The sequence below is a fragment of the Rhinatrema bivittatum genome, chromosome 3 (genome assembly GCF_901001135.1).
Source record: "Rhinatrema bivittatum chromosome 3, aRhiBiv1.1, whole genome shotgun sequence".
Taxonomy (NCBI): Eukaryota; Metazoa; Chordata; class Amphibia; order Gymnophiona; family Rhinatrematidae; genus Rhinatrema; species Rhinatrema bivittatum.
The window spans coordinates 465,068,628-465,084,416 of NC_042617.1; the positions used below are offsets into that span (position 1 = coordinate 465,068,628).

The following is a 15,789-nucleotide window of genomic DNA, read 5'->3' on the forward strand; positions in this document are numbered from 1 at the left end:
CTCTGACAGGCAGCAGGCTCCCTCTCACCACTTCTGCACTATTCCCCTGTTACCTCTGTTGGTCTCTGATCTCCGCATCAGCATCTTTCAGGGTCAGGCAGTCTCCTGCAGCATCTGCTCCAGCGGCTCCTGGTGATTCTCTACTCCACTGGCCATCTGAGCTTCCTCTTGTCACCTTCCCCTCCTGTTGCCAAGCTCTAAGCACCTCTGCTGCCTCTGCCTTGGGCTCAGCACAGCATCTCTTCTCTGCAGCTCCTGAATGACTGACTGACACTCCCAGGCTTCAGGGCTTCTTCTTATGCCCTCTGGATTAACTCCTCTTCCTCCATGTGCTTCCTTGATTCAGCACGAGGATCCTCGTGCTTTTTTCTTCAGCAGCAGGATTGCTCTATGGCTTCTGCCTTTTTTGTGTGGGTGCTGCATGCTGCAATTCTTCTCGGCCTCCAGGGGGAGCTCACTCGCCTCTAAGCCGCTCTCCTCTCTTCTTCCAGCTGACCTTCTCCCCAGTGCTCCTCTCTCTGCAGCACGGCTCCAGTCCCTGCCTGTGCTGCCACTGCTGTGAACTGAGCAGCTCTGCCGGGTCCTCCCTCCTTATCCTTTTTTTCTGCCTGCCTTTTCAGCTACTGCAGCATTTTCCTTGTTTAACTCCTGACTCTGCCTGCTCCTGGGACCTCGAGGAGTAAGTAATGTAAATATTTATTTTAGCCCCCAGGCTACAATACCAATCCCTCTCTCCCCCTAGATCTGCATTGTTGAGTTTTGCATTTTGCGTTAGGTGACCACACAGCGTTAATTGTAAGTGTGACCGTCTCTAGCATGATCAGCAATGAAACTGCCAGGAAAATGTAATATATGTTTCAGCTGGCTGGTGCAAGGTTATGGTCAGGGCTGTGCTTGGGTCTTCTTTCTGTAATGAACTATTGTTTTATTACATAGGTAATGGTTGAAAGTGTTTGGCTGTTGTTACCGTCCTGTCATTTATCAGGAATAAGGTTGGAGATTGTACGTTAGGGGAAGAAGTGAATGAAATAGCTGTACTAACGGGTATGCTGGAGATAAGGTTTTTTTTTTTTTTTAACTTTGAGCCTTGAAATAAAGAAATTAGTTCCACGGTCTTGTGGTGCATGCAAAGAATCATTTGTATACGGTACAGTGCGGAGGATGAAGTTGTGCTTTGACTGATGATACACTGGAAGGAGAATGACAATTTGTAATCAGGTCCACTCTGTCCTCCATGCAGCATTTTCTTTTTCTGTGTGCAAATTGTCAAGATGCTGCCAGTGAAAACGATTTTAATGTAAGCATCGCAGGGAGGATTGGTTTGGGTGATATATGCTGTAGTGCTGGTAGCCGCATGTTTTAGATGTTTGTATGATACCTGATTGTTACCGAGCAAAGTTCGATACATTATCTTCTTTAAAATAAAGAGAAATAAATCACTGTTTTATTTGAAAGAATGGAGACTCGTCCAGCACTGCCCCAGACGCAGTCTCGATCACTGTTTTGCAGATGAGGAAATTGTATCAGATTAATACATATTAACGCCATCAAAAACAACCCAGGAGGGGGAAAAAAAAAAGGATAAATGCATTTTGCTCTCTTTTAATCTTTGATATCCTAAAACGTTCAGCTGATGGCTAGAAAGCTAGGTGTTTACATTTATTACATAGGTGAAAAAAAATCACTCTGCGGCTGTTAACATTAATAAACAATCCCGGTAGAGAACATCAACTCTGGCAAGCCAAGGTCATACCCATTAGGCAAAACAAACTGCTGAAATATTCCTACTTACTTCCCTTTTTATTCTAGTGCTTTTTGCATGTAGGTTATTTGAATTTCAGAGCACAGTATTTCTTTCTGTGCTGCTGCTTATCTCCAGGCTTGTGGTTTAGACATTATTTTTTCTTTGTAACTGGGCTTGCTGCATTGGTGCTCATGGTTAAAAGTGCTCGATCCTGTCCCCATCCTCCCTGGCTACTTGGAATAGGAAGAGGTGGACACAAATTGTGACAGTGGATAAAGCAAAAGCTGCTTTTTGATATCTGTTAATTTCTTCGCATGAAGGAGAAAGAAGAATGTGATTTTATTCTAGGTGATCAAAACAGAGATTAAAATAGATGCAGAAAAAGGAAACCATAAGGATTTTGTGTCAGTGAAAAGAATGAACCAAAATATGATATATTGGGTTTTTTTTAGGAAATGATACTGATATTATTTCTATTCATTCACGTTAGACATTCAGGTTTGTTTGAAAAAAATTAATTATGTCCTGAAATACAGTTTGTTTAATGTTTTTTTTTAAACTATTTTCTTCCTAAACTGCTATGATCCGTTTGTTTTTCTGCTGAAGATAAAAGTACAAATATTTGCACTTATTGTTTCTCCTTGGAAAGACTTGCCGCATTTTGGATTTAAAAAAAAGACTCTCTCCCTGCAGATGTTTTAGCAGACATCATGACTGGGATTTTCTGCATATCAGAGCACTAACATCTCTTTGTCTGTTGCTTTAGCTACATTTGAAACATAGTGCTGGAAATGACATTTGAACATTTCTTGGGTTATTTGTGAGAAAGAAGCTCATTCTCCTTGTCCAGGTTTAGTCTTCTTGATGTATAAAGAAGACTATAAGGCAGTGGAACCATCTGCACTTCCTTATTCTTCCTCCCCCATGCAAATAGAAGCTCCTTAATAATGCGGAGGGGAAGGAAGAGGTGCAGTAGTGTATCACCCACTATCCTTAGTATCTCCTTTGTCCTCTCTTTATGGAATTTCTTTGCTGAAGGCTAATTGGATTTGATAGATTAATCCAATATTGAGAAAATAAAACTGCAACCAAACTTAAACCCAATTGCATTACTTTAGATCTTGAAATGAAAAGGTGAAATGCAATTTTTACATATGTTTGGTCACCTTGCAATTATCATGTATGGCCACCTATGTCCCTTTCATCAATATTTGAACCACTGAGGACATCTAGGAAAGAAATCCATTTTCCAGCACGGTTTTCAGCTGGGATGATCATTTTTCATCACAATTTTGACTTTTTAGCATGATAAAAACATTAACTACCAACACCCACCCCTTTCCTCCTGAATAGCATTCAATTCCTTTTCACCCCTAGCACTTATTGTTTCCTAATGTTGCCAGGTAGATCCAGTCCTTGTTATGCCGAATTGCATGCAGGGACTTGTAGTTTCGATTTCCCTATTGCATTCCTGAAGAAAAGCACAACTGCAAGTCCCTGCATGCAGTGGGGTGAAACCAGGATTAGATCAGCCTGTCCTGAAAATCTGGAGCCATTTCGTAACTCTCTTGTATGCTTTTTCTCATTACCTATTGCTCTCACACACACTTTCTCTGACTCACTTTCTCACCCTCCTATGGCTTACTCTCGTGACCCATTGCTCTGTATCTTATTTTCCAAGTTGCTCCCCTTTATCCCCAGCCCTCATTGCTCCCTTTGTCACTCCTACATTGATCTTTCTCTCATCCCCCCCTTATACCCATTGCATCGCTGTCCACTGCTGCACACAACCATTCTTATCTGCTGCAAACCACCAACATAGCCCAAGTCCACCACTCTCCCGATGTGGTCCTTGCCAGGGTTTCTGGGTCTCTATCTTGAAACTTATCTGTCTCCTGCCAGTACATACTGTCAGTGCCATGGCCACTATGGCTTGTAAGAGCCCTGCCTCCCTTCATGACAGCAGTAGGTTTCTTCTATTGCTACTGAGGCCTTTGTCTGACATGAGAGGAGTGGTTGGGTAGTTCAGCTGCATTAGTGGCAACAAGGTCCACAATTTCATGCTTTGCTCTAGGGAGCAGAGGGGAGCACTGGAAGTGGTGGGGGAGGTGAGGACGTGGAGAAGAGACTTCATGTGTCATCTACCTCCTCCTGCCACCTGCAGGACTTTTGCAGCCATTCAAAAACTCTACCATAGCAAGTGCATTTCCCCGATGTTTTATTTAACCAATAGGAAGCCATTTTTTCTGAAGTTTGCTGTATTAATGACCTAGTAATACTAATTGTATTGCATTCTGCAATTAAATATAACATCGCTAATGTCAGATAAGTGAACCCTATCATGTTGGTATAAACCAGTGCATTCAGCTGTTAACAGTTCATGTCTAATAGGGATGCCACTGATATGCCTGACAAAGTAATTTATCTTTTTGTTAATCTTTTCCTATTAAAGGGGCATGCATCTTTCTACACTCTCCTGGTGGATGATGCTGTACTAAATGATTTTCACATTTGGGAGCTTTAATTTCAAGTGAACCAAATCCTTCTTGATTTTGCATGTCAGCTGGATGGTGGATAACATGGCCAAGTTGTTTCCACCCAGATGAATTAAAATGACATCCAGATGAATGTGGGTCTCTGCATGTTGAATCAACACTGGCATTACTTGGTCCCACAACATCCATCCTCTGCCCAACCATTTCACCATTTTGATGGTAGGCCCAGATGTTGTCTATGAGACTTATTGTTACAGAAGATAAAAGGAGTGCTCAGTTATCCAGATTGTCCCACCCTGTTTTGGCTCGTCTGAAAGTCAGATCATAAAGGATTAATGCTGTGCCTGCTCAGAGATTTGTGTGGATTCATGTGTCTGCTTGGGGATATGTGATAAAAGCTGCTGATCTTCAACATCCATTCCTCTTGACTGAGGCTGGAGGTAGACTTGAACACCTTACCAGGTTTATTCACTTTCATTGATGCTTTCCCTAACCCTCCTTATTTATTTATTAGCATTAAAAGCCCATCCAAGCATGCGGAAATACTGTGAAGTGTGGGAAGTGCTTAAGAGAGACAGGTGGTATTAGACAGTCCAGGCTGATCTCAGGTACTGTATGGTAGTGGATTGGGTTTTTTTAATTCATAGAGAGAGGGGCAGAGCTGGAGAAGACAGCCAGAGAGAGAGGGTTTGAGCTCAATTTCCATATGTGGTAGTAGAGAGTAGATTGGACAATTCAGAGAGAGAGGGGGGTAGAGCTGGATAGTGAGGCGGAGCTAAAGAGTACAGGGAATGAGAAGGGCGGAGCTGAATTCCCATACATCGAGGGGGCAGAACTGGAGAGTACAGGGTGGGAGAAAGGGGTGGAGTTCAGTTTGCATCCTGCTATGCAGGTGCAGGACAACTGCCTCTTCTTAAGAGTTTGATTTAACTATTTGTAGCAGAGCATTGCCTCTGCCAGTAGTTTATCCTTTGCTTTTCCAGCTTTGATAGAGTTTTGGAATTTGTGGGGGTCCTTCCTTGTCATTGGCTTTTCCCTTTTTTGGGATGGGTATCCATTTCCCCTGATCATGTGCAGAAGGGTCTTTCTCCTCTCCGGTGGATAGATCAAGAAGTGTCTGACAGTTGGAGATTTTTTTAGAAGAAGTTAGTTGAAGAGCTTTGACGATATTTTTGCCCACTCCTCTACTAGGAGGGCTAATCTCCCTGTCTCTAGAAGGATTGTATGTAATCTGAGGAGCTTTGTTATTTACTTTTTTTGCTTGCGCCCAGCAAACAACAAGGCAGAGACTCTGAAAGTGCAGATATTGTTGGAGAGATTTTTGTGACCAGTTCCTGTGGTGAGGCCAGTGTCACCTTGCAGTGGGAGTTGGAAGTTGGCTGTTTTATCCCATGGCCAATAAACAGTAGATAAAACTGCTGGCTTGTAAGGACTTTTGAAGAGTATTTGGAATCATCTAATGTTTGGAACAAGGGCATTTTTTTCCAATGACCCTTTGCCTTATGCTGGCTGTTGAAGAGATTTTTCCCTTCCTCCAGAGGGAAAGGATGTTGGAAACTGGTTTGGTTAGAGAAAGAAGAGTGAGTAGAGGAGGGGCTATGGATAAAGAGACCACAGCTTTTGTTGTTATGATTCTTATTTTGGTGTTCATGATGTTTGCAGTCCTAGCCTGGATCTTGATTTTTAAGTTAAAGTAAGTTTTCAGTTGAATACCATTCTTTGACTCGGTGCTTTATTCAGTGATATAATTTATTATGTGTTTCCAATATTGATATTTGTGCCTTATTGTAAACTGTTATGATGGTACCTAACTGAATGACGGTATAGAAAAGTTTTAAATAATAATAAGAGTGCTTTTTCCTCCAAGAAGACTTTTTTCTATTGTGAGCATCTACCAACCAGTGAAAGAGAGAGTTCATGATTAAGACTGAGTTACCCACTACTGCCCCAGGGGCCCAGGAGGTTGAACCTCCCCCCTGCCAGATGAACCCTGGCAATCCCAGCAGTTGGTGTGGACAATGAGGTCGATGCAAAACAGTGCGTTCAGCGACGTGCACTGTTTAACCCGCGGTTGGACGTGCGATTGGGACGCATGTCCACAGCCCCTTCTGCTATAAGGGGGTTAGCATGTCCAAAACCCCGCAAAACTAATACTGCTCATTACATGCAAATGCATGTGGATGAGGCTATTAGTTATTCTCCCCAAATCTAAAAAAAAAAAATGTGCACCCGACCCGCACATTTTTATGCTCAGAAATAAACGCCTGCCCAGAGCAGATGTTAATTTCTAAGCAGCCCAAACAATTGTACAGAAAAGCAGAAAATATTGCTTTTCTGTACAACCTCCGACTTAATATCATGGCGATATTAAGTCGTAGGAACCAAAAGGTTAAAAAAAAAAGAGTGCCCGTGGTCAGGTTAGGGAAACGGATGCTCAGTTAACGAGCGTCCATTTTCCTAACCCGTGGCTGTGCACGGGTTAGGAAAACGGACACTCGTAAAATTGAGCCTCCATTTCCCTAAGCCGCTGACAGCCACCCCTCCTGGTTATCTGCTGCCAAGGAGGCGCTAAGCGCGCCCATTTGTCCCTAGCACCTCCTTGGCAGCTCGACACCCCCCCCCCGCTCCCCATTTACATATTGCATCGCGCTCCCAGGAGTGGTGTCTGGGCGCACGTTAAGAAAGTGGGCTCTCAACTCTGAGCGCCCGCTTTTCACGCTCATGTATTGCATCGGCCTATATGTATGACAAGAAGAGATCTGGGATATTGAGGAATTACTCTGGGAACTGTGTGACTTCTTATTCCAGTGAACCCCATGAGGGAAGGGAGGAGGGGGGGGGGGGGCGGTGGTAAATATTTTACTTATCCTACCAAAAACGCCCAGAACGGATTACAATGCAATACTCATACTAACATATTCAATAGTAAGGCAACCACAGAGACCCTGATAATATAAAAATAGTTTTGTCTGACGCCATCACTCTGCTCTTCCTCTCTTTCAGGAAACAATTCTTCAAACCCTATCTAAACTGCCTCCGCTCAGCCACTTGGTGCAACTCCAGTGGCAAAGTGTTCCGTATCTGTGGTATTGCACATGAGACCTGAACACAAACCTTAGCGTGCGTGACCAGTGGCAGCGATAGAATCATCAAGTTACTAGCCAGCTGATAGAAAGGTAACGTCCTAGCCAGACAACCTGGACCCATCCTATTTTGAACCTTGAATGCCAAAACCAGAACTAGAAAAGAAGCCTGCTGAATAACATGTAGCCATTACAATTCGGGAGAATAAAGAAAACACAAAACTGTAAGCCCAGCCCAGACCAGCAGTCTTGCTGCAGCATTCTGTCCATGCTGTAACTGATGTTTGGTCAGCCAGCCAGTCCCAAATATAAGGAATTACAATTTTCGAGACACGACTTAAGGAATACAGAAACTTGGCAAAATCTGGCTGAGTGAAAAATTGATGGATCCTCTTTATTTTACCGCAGATAGTAAAAACCCGTTTTAATCACTCCAGCAACCTGGTGGTCCAGCCCATTCTCCCTCTGCCCCTTATCCTCAACTGCCAGCCATCAAAGCTTCCCATCAATGCTTGAATCCTCATTTTTCACTGCAGAGCCTTCTGCTATCTTGATAGCACTGACTCTCTGGGTGCCTTTTAGGACAGGGGTTTGTTTGGGGTGTGAGGTTTATCCCAACTTCAGTGGCTCTCACCTCTTTGATTTTTGTTAGCTCCTTGACTCAGGAAGGTCTATACCTGCTTGCTTCCTTGCTGAGTAGGGCAAATAAACAGTCCAGATGCTGCTCATCAGTCAGATGTTGAAGACAAGTTGCTTGTGAGGCAACCTCCATGTTCCTTTTTAAGCCATGGTTAGGACAAATGCTCAATGTGGGTCTTTTTTTTTTTTCTAAACTTGCCAGTGGCCTTTGAACTGCATGACAGAACCACTAGCTGCTTCCAACTGTACCAGTTGCCAGGTTCCCAGTCTCTTCTTCTGGGGCCGGTCCCTCACCTTCTGCTCAAAATGGAGTCGGGACTATGGAGGCCACCTGAAGTCCTGGAGCAGTAATTCCAGTGTGGTATCCCTGGTTTCAGTACCCATGGGTTCAGTGGAAGTGTTTTGGAGGCAAGGGACAAGGGTTAATATCTTAGTTAGGTAAATCCCCGCCAGCTGAGACACGACTCTTGCCTTTGCTTTTTAACTCCTAACTTTGCCTGACATTGTTCTGGCTTGTGCTAGGCCCTATCCTTGTGGCTTCCTCTGAAGCAGGTATAGCTGTCCACTTAGAGGTTTGTCGAAGGCTCTGATCCCCATTGTGCCTTGCCTAACAGAAAAGATCCCACAGAATTGGATGGATCCATTTCTGTATCTGGGAAAACAGCACCAAAACTTCTGTACTGATGGGGAGAAGTCCAGTTACAAATGCCTAATAATCAGTAATATATTGAAAAAGTAGTAGTCTGCAATAGTAAATTAGATGCTTGAAGAAGTAAAGCCTTTTTTTTTTTTCTTAATTGCTCTGGGTTGAGCCAGGTGGAGCTTAAAATGGTACCGACTGGCAATAGAGCAGCAGAAAGGTGGGATGAGCAATCCGGCTCACCTTTTTAAGCCTCCTGCTAGCACCGCCCCCGTTTTCTAACCTCCCTCTTGAACCCACCACTGTGTCTCATACCTCTTCAGGATGAGGCGGCCGGATCCCTGTTATAACCATGCATATGGCACAGGGCTCTAGCGTAGTGAAGAACCCTGTATTGCAGCTGCTCTTTCTGCAGAGTGTCCCAATCCATCCATACGTAGGGATCCTTGCTAAGGAGTGTGGCCTAATAGTTAAGTCATGCAGTGAAGAGTAGAGGAATGAACCATCTCTGGCATAGCATCCGCACTGGAGGCTGCTGCAATGGCTTTTTTTTTTTTTTTTGTTGATTCTTTTAGTTTAGAGTTGAACGGGTAGGAGCTGTTCCTTAAGCTTCTATACTACAGGCCCAAAGCCTTGGCTGAGGAGTTTTAGACAATTAAAGAGATTTATTTAAACTCACATTCAGTGGTTGATAATTTATCTTTCTTTTTAGGCAGTTTACTCATTAAAGATGTGACAGAAGGCTTGTCCCTAAATGTATTTTTACTTCTGTTTTGGTTTATTTTAATTGATGTTGTTCCTCATTCAGAGGTTTTAATATTGAGCATGTAAGAAATATAACTATCTAAATAAATACATTGGATAATTTTTTTGTTGGGAGGGAGTTTTTACTCTCCCTTCTTAGCCGAGCGAGAGAGAGGTGCAAGGATTTGATTTTTTTTTTTCACAAGGCATCCCTCAGTCTAAGGGATTTGATGCCAACCCAGCAATTGGTAGAAGAAGTGGATACCCAGCTGGTACTGTACCCAAGAGGAGAAACCGAGCCACCACACTGATGCTCAATAATAGCAAACTGCTGAGGAGGTGCCCACAAGGTACAATGGAGAGGAGAAAACGTTTGAGAGTTTAAGAGCAAGCAGTGGATCTCGGATATTTCAGGGGACATCCCTAAGGAGATGGGAGGACCCTTTTCCAGATTGTCCAGGGCAGCTTCACATTCTATCCAGGAATAAAAAAGGGATCCTGAGGGGTAGAGTTAGGGGACCATAAATTTAATAGATTTACTGCTTTTAAGTTGCATTTATGGAGGCTGTCCATATTGAACATTATCTTCAGTAACATTTTATGTTGAAACACCATCACCATGTCCAGCTTCTTTATTGGCACAAAGAAAAAGATAAGGTTTGTCTTTCCTCCCAACAGAAGACCGGTATTTTGGAGCTGACAGTTAGTTCCAGGACTTCTCCCCAATGCTGAGTGTCCCCCATCGGAGACCCTGGGTCGGGGTTACACATATATGCAGTTGGAGTCTCAGCTATGGTTTCTGTATGTTTCAGCAAAGCTGGGAGGGTACACGTATGCCACATGTAGTCCACACTTCAAAGAAAACTGCCAAAGGAGCATAAGCAGTAAGGCATCGCCCCCGCTACTGAGAAGTGTTTGTGTTTCAAGGGCTAAGAGGGTGGATGTGGCTCAGAGGGATGTGAAGATTGACTGGGCGATGCTGGCCGAGGGCAGGGGAGAGGTTGTTATGGAAATGCAGTACCAGGGCGGAGTGGGGAGACGACAAGTCATTTTTGATGGGCTCTCTTACTAGTTAACTATAAAAGGGACTGGAGAAAGGAAGAAGGGGAAGAAATCATTCTCTTTTTACAAATGGATTTTTTTTTAAATGAGATGCATGCAAATTAAATTGATCCTAAGTAAATTTAGCTTGTGAATTGAGGATGATCACTTAACCTTAACCCTTTGATTAAAATGACTAGGATGAAGAAAATACATAGGAGATATATTTGAATAATTTCTATGTAAAACTAAATAATATTTCCTCTCTATAATATGTGTCATTATTTTCATTGTTCTAAATGTCACATTATATTAGGTTAGTATACCCTTATAAGCAAGAGCTTGCTTTATGTTTAGATGTGACATGGCTACAATGACTATCATATACAAAAAAAGCAGTGAACAAATTGCAATCATTTTTTTATTTAAAAATAAATATAGTGTGTGTGTGTTTGTGTGTGTATATATATGTATGTGTGTGTGTATATATATATATATATATATAAATATATGTATGTGTGAAAACTATATATATGTGTGAAAAAAAAAATATATATATAGTTTACACATATGAGGCCTTCTTTGTGAGCACGATAATCATAAAATCCATCTTGAGTGTTTCTGATGGGTATGAGTGCAGTTGTAGGCAAAACCATAGTTTGCATTAGAACATAAGAAATTGCCATACTGAGTCAGACTAAGGGTCCATCAAGCCCAGCATCCTGTTTCCAAAGTACCCAAACACTAAGTAGATCCCATGATACTGATGCCAGTAATAGCAGCGGCTATTCCCTAAATCAACTCAATTAATAGCAGATAATGGACTTTTTCTCCAAGAACTTATCCAAACCTTTTTTAAACCCAGTTATACTAACTGCACTAACCACATCCTCTGGCAACAAATTCCTTTGCTTAATTGTGCATTGAATGAAAACAAATTTTCTCCAATTAGTTTTAAATGTGCTACATGCTAACTTCATGGAGTGCCCCCTAGTCTTCTATTATCCGAGTTAATAACTGATTGACATCTTTCCGTTCTAGACCTCTCATAATTTTAAAGACCTCTATCTTATTCCACCTTAGCCATCTCTTCTTCAAGCTGAACAGCCCTAACCTCTTTAGCCTTTCCTCATAGGGGAGCTGTTCCATCCCCTTTATCATTTTTGTCACCCTTCTCTGTACCTTTTCCAGTGCAACTATATCTTTTTTGAGATGTGGTGACGAGAATTGTACACAGTACTCAAGATGCGGTCTCACCATGGAGCAATACAGAGGCATTATGACATTTTCTGTTTTATTCAACATTCCCTTCCTAATAATTCCTAACATTCTGTTTGTTTTTTTGACTGCTGCAGCACACTATGACACCTAGATGTTTTCCTGGGTGGTAGCTCCTAATATGGAACCTAACATCGTGTAACTACAGCATAGGTTATTTTTCCCTATATGCATCACCTTGCACTTGGCTACATTAGTTCAAATTTGATCATGTTACAATTACTGTTGCCAAGTGGCCCCACCATCGTTACCTCTCTCACCAAATCCTGCATTCCACTAAGAATTAAATCTAAAATAGCTCCCTCTCTCGTTGATTCCTGAACCTATTGTTCCATGAAGCAGTCATTTATTCCATTCAGATACCTTATGTCTCTAGGATGTCCCGATGTTACATTTACCCAGTCAATATTGGGGTAATTGAAATCTCCCATTATTATTGCACTGCCAAATTGGTTAGCTTCCTTGATTTCTCTTAGCATTCCATCATCCGTCTCATCATTTTGGCCAGGTGGATGGTAGTATACACCTATCACTTTACTCTTACCCAACACACATAGGATTTCTACCCATATAGATTCTACTGTGCATTTAGTCTCTTGTATGATCTTTATATTGTTGGACACTATGCCCTCCCATACATAAAGCGCCACACCCCCACCAAGTTGATCCTCCCTATCTTTGCGATATAATTTGCTCCCTGATATAGCACTGCCCCATTGGTTATCCTCCTCCCACCAGGTCTCTGAAATGCCAATTATGTCTATCTCATTATTCACTGCTATACACTCTGACTTTCCTATCTTACTTAGACTTCTGGCACTGGCATACAGAGATTTTAAAGTGCATTTTTTGTTTGTATTAACAACCTGCTTTTCAGTTGATAGGGATAATTCGGAATTCTTTAGCTCAGCTGATTCTTTACTTATAGGCACATGGACTACATTTGCTTTTATTGGAACCTTTCTGTTGGGTTGCTCTAACTCTCCTGTTTCATTAGTATCCTTCAAAGATACATTCCTCCGAACCATGCACTGCTGAGTGACTGTCTGCTTTCCCCTTGTTCTAGTTTAAAAGCTGCTCCATCTCCTTTTTAAAAGTTAGTGCCAGCAGCTTGGTTCCACTCTGGTTAAGGTAGAGCCCATCCTTTCGGAAAAGTCTCCTCCTTCCCCAAAGGTTTGTCCATTTCCTTACAAAACTGAATCTCTCTTCCCTGCATCCATGCATTGAGACTCCAGAGCTCTGCCTGCCTCTGGGGACCTGCACTTGAAACAGGGAGCATTCAGAAAATGCCACCCCAGGTTCTGGATTTTAGCTTTCTACCTAAAACCCTAAATTTGACTTCCAGAACCTCCCTCCCACATTTTCCTATGTTGTCGATGGCCACATGTACCATGACAGCCGGCTTCTCCCCAGCACTGTCTATAATCCTATCTAGGTGACCCGTGAGGTCCACATCCTTCACACCACCTTCGCACCACCAATCACCCAGCTATCTATATTTCTAATGATCGAATCACCAACCGTGATGGCCGGCCTAACCCTTCCCTCCTGGGCAATAGCCCTGGGAGATTTGTCCTCCGTGCGAGAGGACAACGCATTACCTGGAGAGCAGATCCTTTTTACAGGATTACTTCCTGCTATACCAGGGTGATGCTGCCCAACTGGGAGACCTTTCTGATCCAAGGCAGCACCGGGGCTGCCAGACTGGATTTGGGACTTGGCTAGTATGTCCCTGCATTGGTACAGAAACCCCCGCAAATCACTCCTATTTCTGCCAGACTTTGCAGGAAGTGGAAATTGGGGTTCTGAAGGTGCTGTGGCCAGTCAAGATCTGCTCACCTTGACAGTGCCCTGCAGAGAGTCCACATTCAGCTGTAGGGCATGAAGTGGAGTCTGCAACCATTGTACTGCCTCCATAAGGACCGTCAGGTATTCTGGGTCTGCAGAAGCTGCTCCATTTTAGCCAGGCCTCTGTTTGGGTTGGTCCAAGCTGTCATGACACACACCACTGAGGAAGAAGAGGAGGACCCACACCTGGACAGGAGCATACCTTAGAAAGGTCGGGCAGTCTGGAGCTGATGTCTTCTGCCTGAACCAGCCTCTGTTCCCACAGGTTGGGCCATTAGGTGCAGGCAGACAATGACCCAAGACTTACCAGGCAGAGGCTGAAAACTGTAAACAGAGCAGAACCCAGGATTGGAGTTAAGGACTAGGAACAAATCAGGAGCCAGGATATAGTAGGAAACAGGCCAGGCAACAGGGGTATGATAGAGTGAACTCCTTTGAGGACAAGGTGTGTCAAGCTAGAGCTCCTTATATCCAGCTCTCAATTTGGGACACACCTAATTCCAGGGGCGACTCAAGACAATCTGCTCCTTGAGGTGAGGGATGAGATGGTGCCCTCCACCCCAACCAAGGTGCAGCATAGATCAAATTACTGAGGGGACCAGGGGAGGGGGGTCCCCCCTGGAATATGCCCTTTCAGGGATTTGAAATGCTGGGGAAGGGGAGAAAGCAGGGGTCAGGGTTCCCAGAGGAGTGCCAGTGATGATATTTCTAGGGAACTGTTAAACCTACTACACTCCCAGGAACCCTACCAACCCTACCAACTGCCGCTCTCTCAGGGCAGATGCAAGGGTATTAGGATCCCTAGGTGAACCTTATAACCATGTGTCACCATACCCCTCCCCCTGCCACACACACACAATTTAAAATTATGCATTTATTTTAAAATGTCATATTAACCACTTTCCCAACCCAAAAATGGAGATTTTACATGAAAAAGGGCATTCAAAGTACACTCTTCTGGAGATAAATATAATATACATATCATGTGATATTTTTATGTGCGCTGCAGAAAACCCTGGAAAAAATACACTTGGAACCCATATGGTATTAGGCCTATTTAGATGAAGGCTAGGCCCTCAGATAGCCATGAGAAAACTTAATTATGATTATAATATTATAAACCTCCCATACCAAAAAGCACTAAATGCCAGAACTCACAGTAGAAACCTTACAAATGAAAAGGCCACTGCAAATATTACAACAGGTCCTACAACACCAATATACCATCTATTAAGTAACAGAACAAACAGGCTGCTATAGATCTATACAGAAACTACACACTAGCAGAATACCTCACTGTAGTTACAAATATGGAACACAGACAGACCCTCACCAAATAGAATAAACTGACTATAAAGTATAAATAGAAACAGGCAGACAAAAATTGAACTGGAAATCACCACAAGCAATGCAACAATGGGAAAAAAAATCACTATTCTTGATAAACATAAATACAATCAAGAAATATAAAACATCAACCATACCAATAAAAAAAAATGTCAAATCAGCTGATGAATAGTAAAATATCCAATAATAAAAAATGCATACAAAACATTTTTAAAATTTACCAAATACCAATAAAATATTTCAAAAGAGCAGAAACTTCAAATAACATTCAATTATGTAAAACTAATGGGGATGAAAAAAATCTTCTGCTTTCCATACCTGGGAACTTTTGATTTCCAGCCACCCTGAGATTCTCCTGGATTGGTGGGGAGGGACGAGGAACATGCACAAACTTTATCCTCTCTCTGTCATACACCTACTGTAACAAATGTTAATTCTCTTTCTCCCACACACTCTAATACACATGTTCATTCTCATGTACATGCTTATTCACTGATTCTTTCCCTCTCATATGCATGCACAAGCACTCACATACTCAATGGTTCTCTCTCTCACACAGACACACACACACGGGCACTCTTTCATTCTCAGTGGTTCTCTCTCTCCTCACACACACACATACACACTCTCTCATGCTCTGTGGCTCTCTCCACACACACACATGCACCCTCACACCCTCTCTCTCTCTCACACACACGCACTCCCCATCTCTCACACACAGGCTCTCTTTCTCTCGCATTCACACACAGGCACTTTCCTTCTCTCTCTCTGACAAACATGGGCACTTTCCTTCTCTGTCATACACACATTCAAGGGCGCAGGAGGTGTGCGCAGGGAGCGAAGGGGGGCACGTCACTCTTAAGATGCACTGCAGGAGGGGTGGGCCATGTCACTGAAGTGAGCTGGGGGGACGGGGGAACACATTGTTGA

At 43.0% G+C, this 15,789-nt stretch overlaps 1 protein-coding gene across 3 annotated transcripts in view; it reads left to right on the top strand.

Annotated features, from left to right (window-relative positions):
* Positions 1–500: 500 nt before the first annotated feature.
* Positions 501–15,789, top strand: part of VSNL1 (visinin like 1) — a 403,254-nt gene continuing 387,965 nt past the window's right edge. For 2 of the 3 annotated variants that reach the window (XM_029595946.1, XM_029595949.1), the window contains exon 1: positions 501–679. The gene's annotated coding sequence lies outside the window, so the exon portion shown is untranslated. The remainder of the gene's footprint in view (positions 680–15,789) is intronic. The other variant, XM_029595942.1, reaches the window with a different exon arrangement.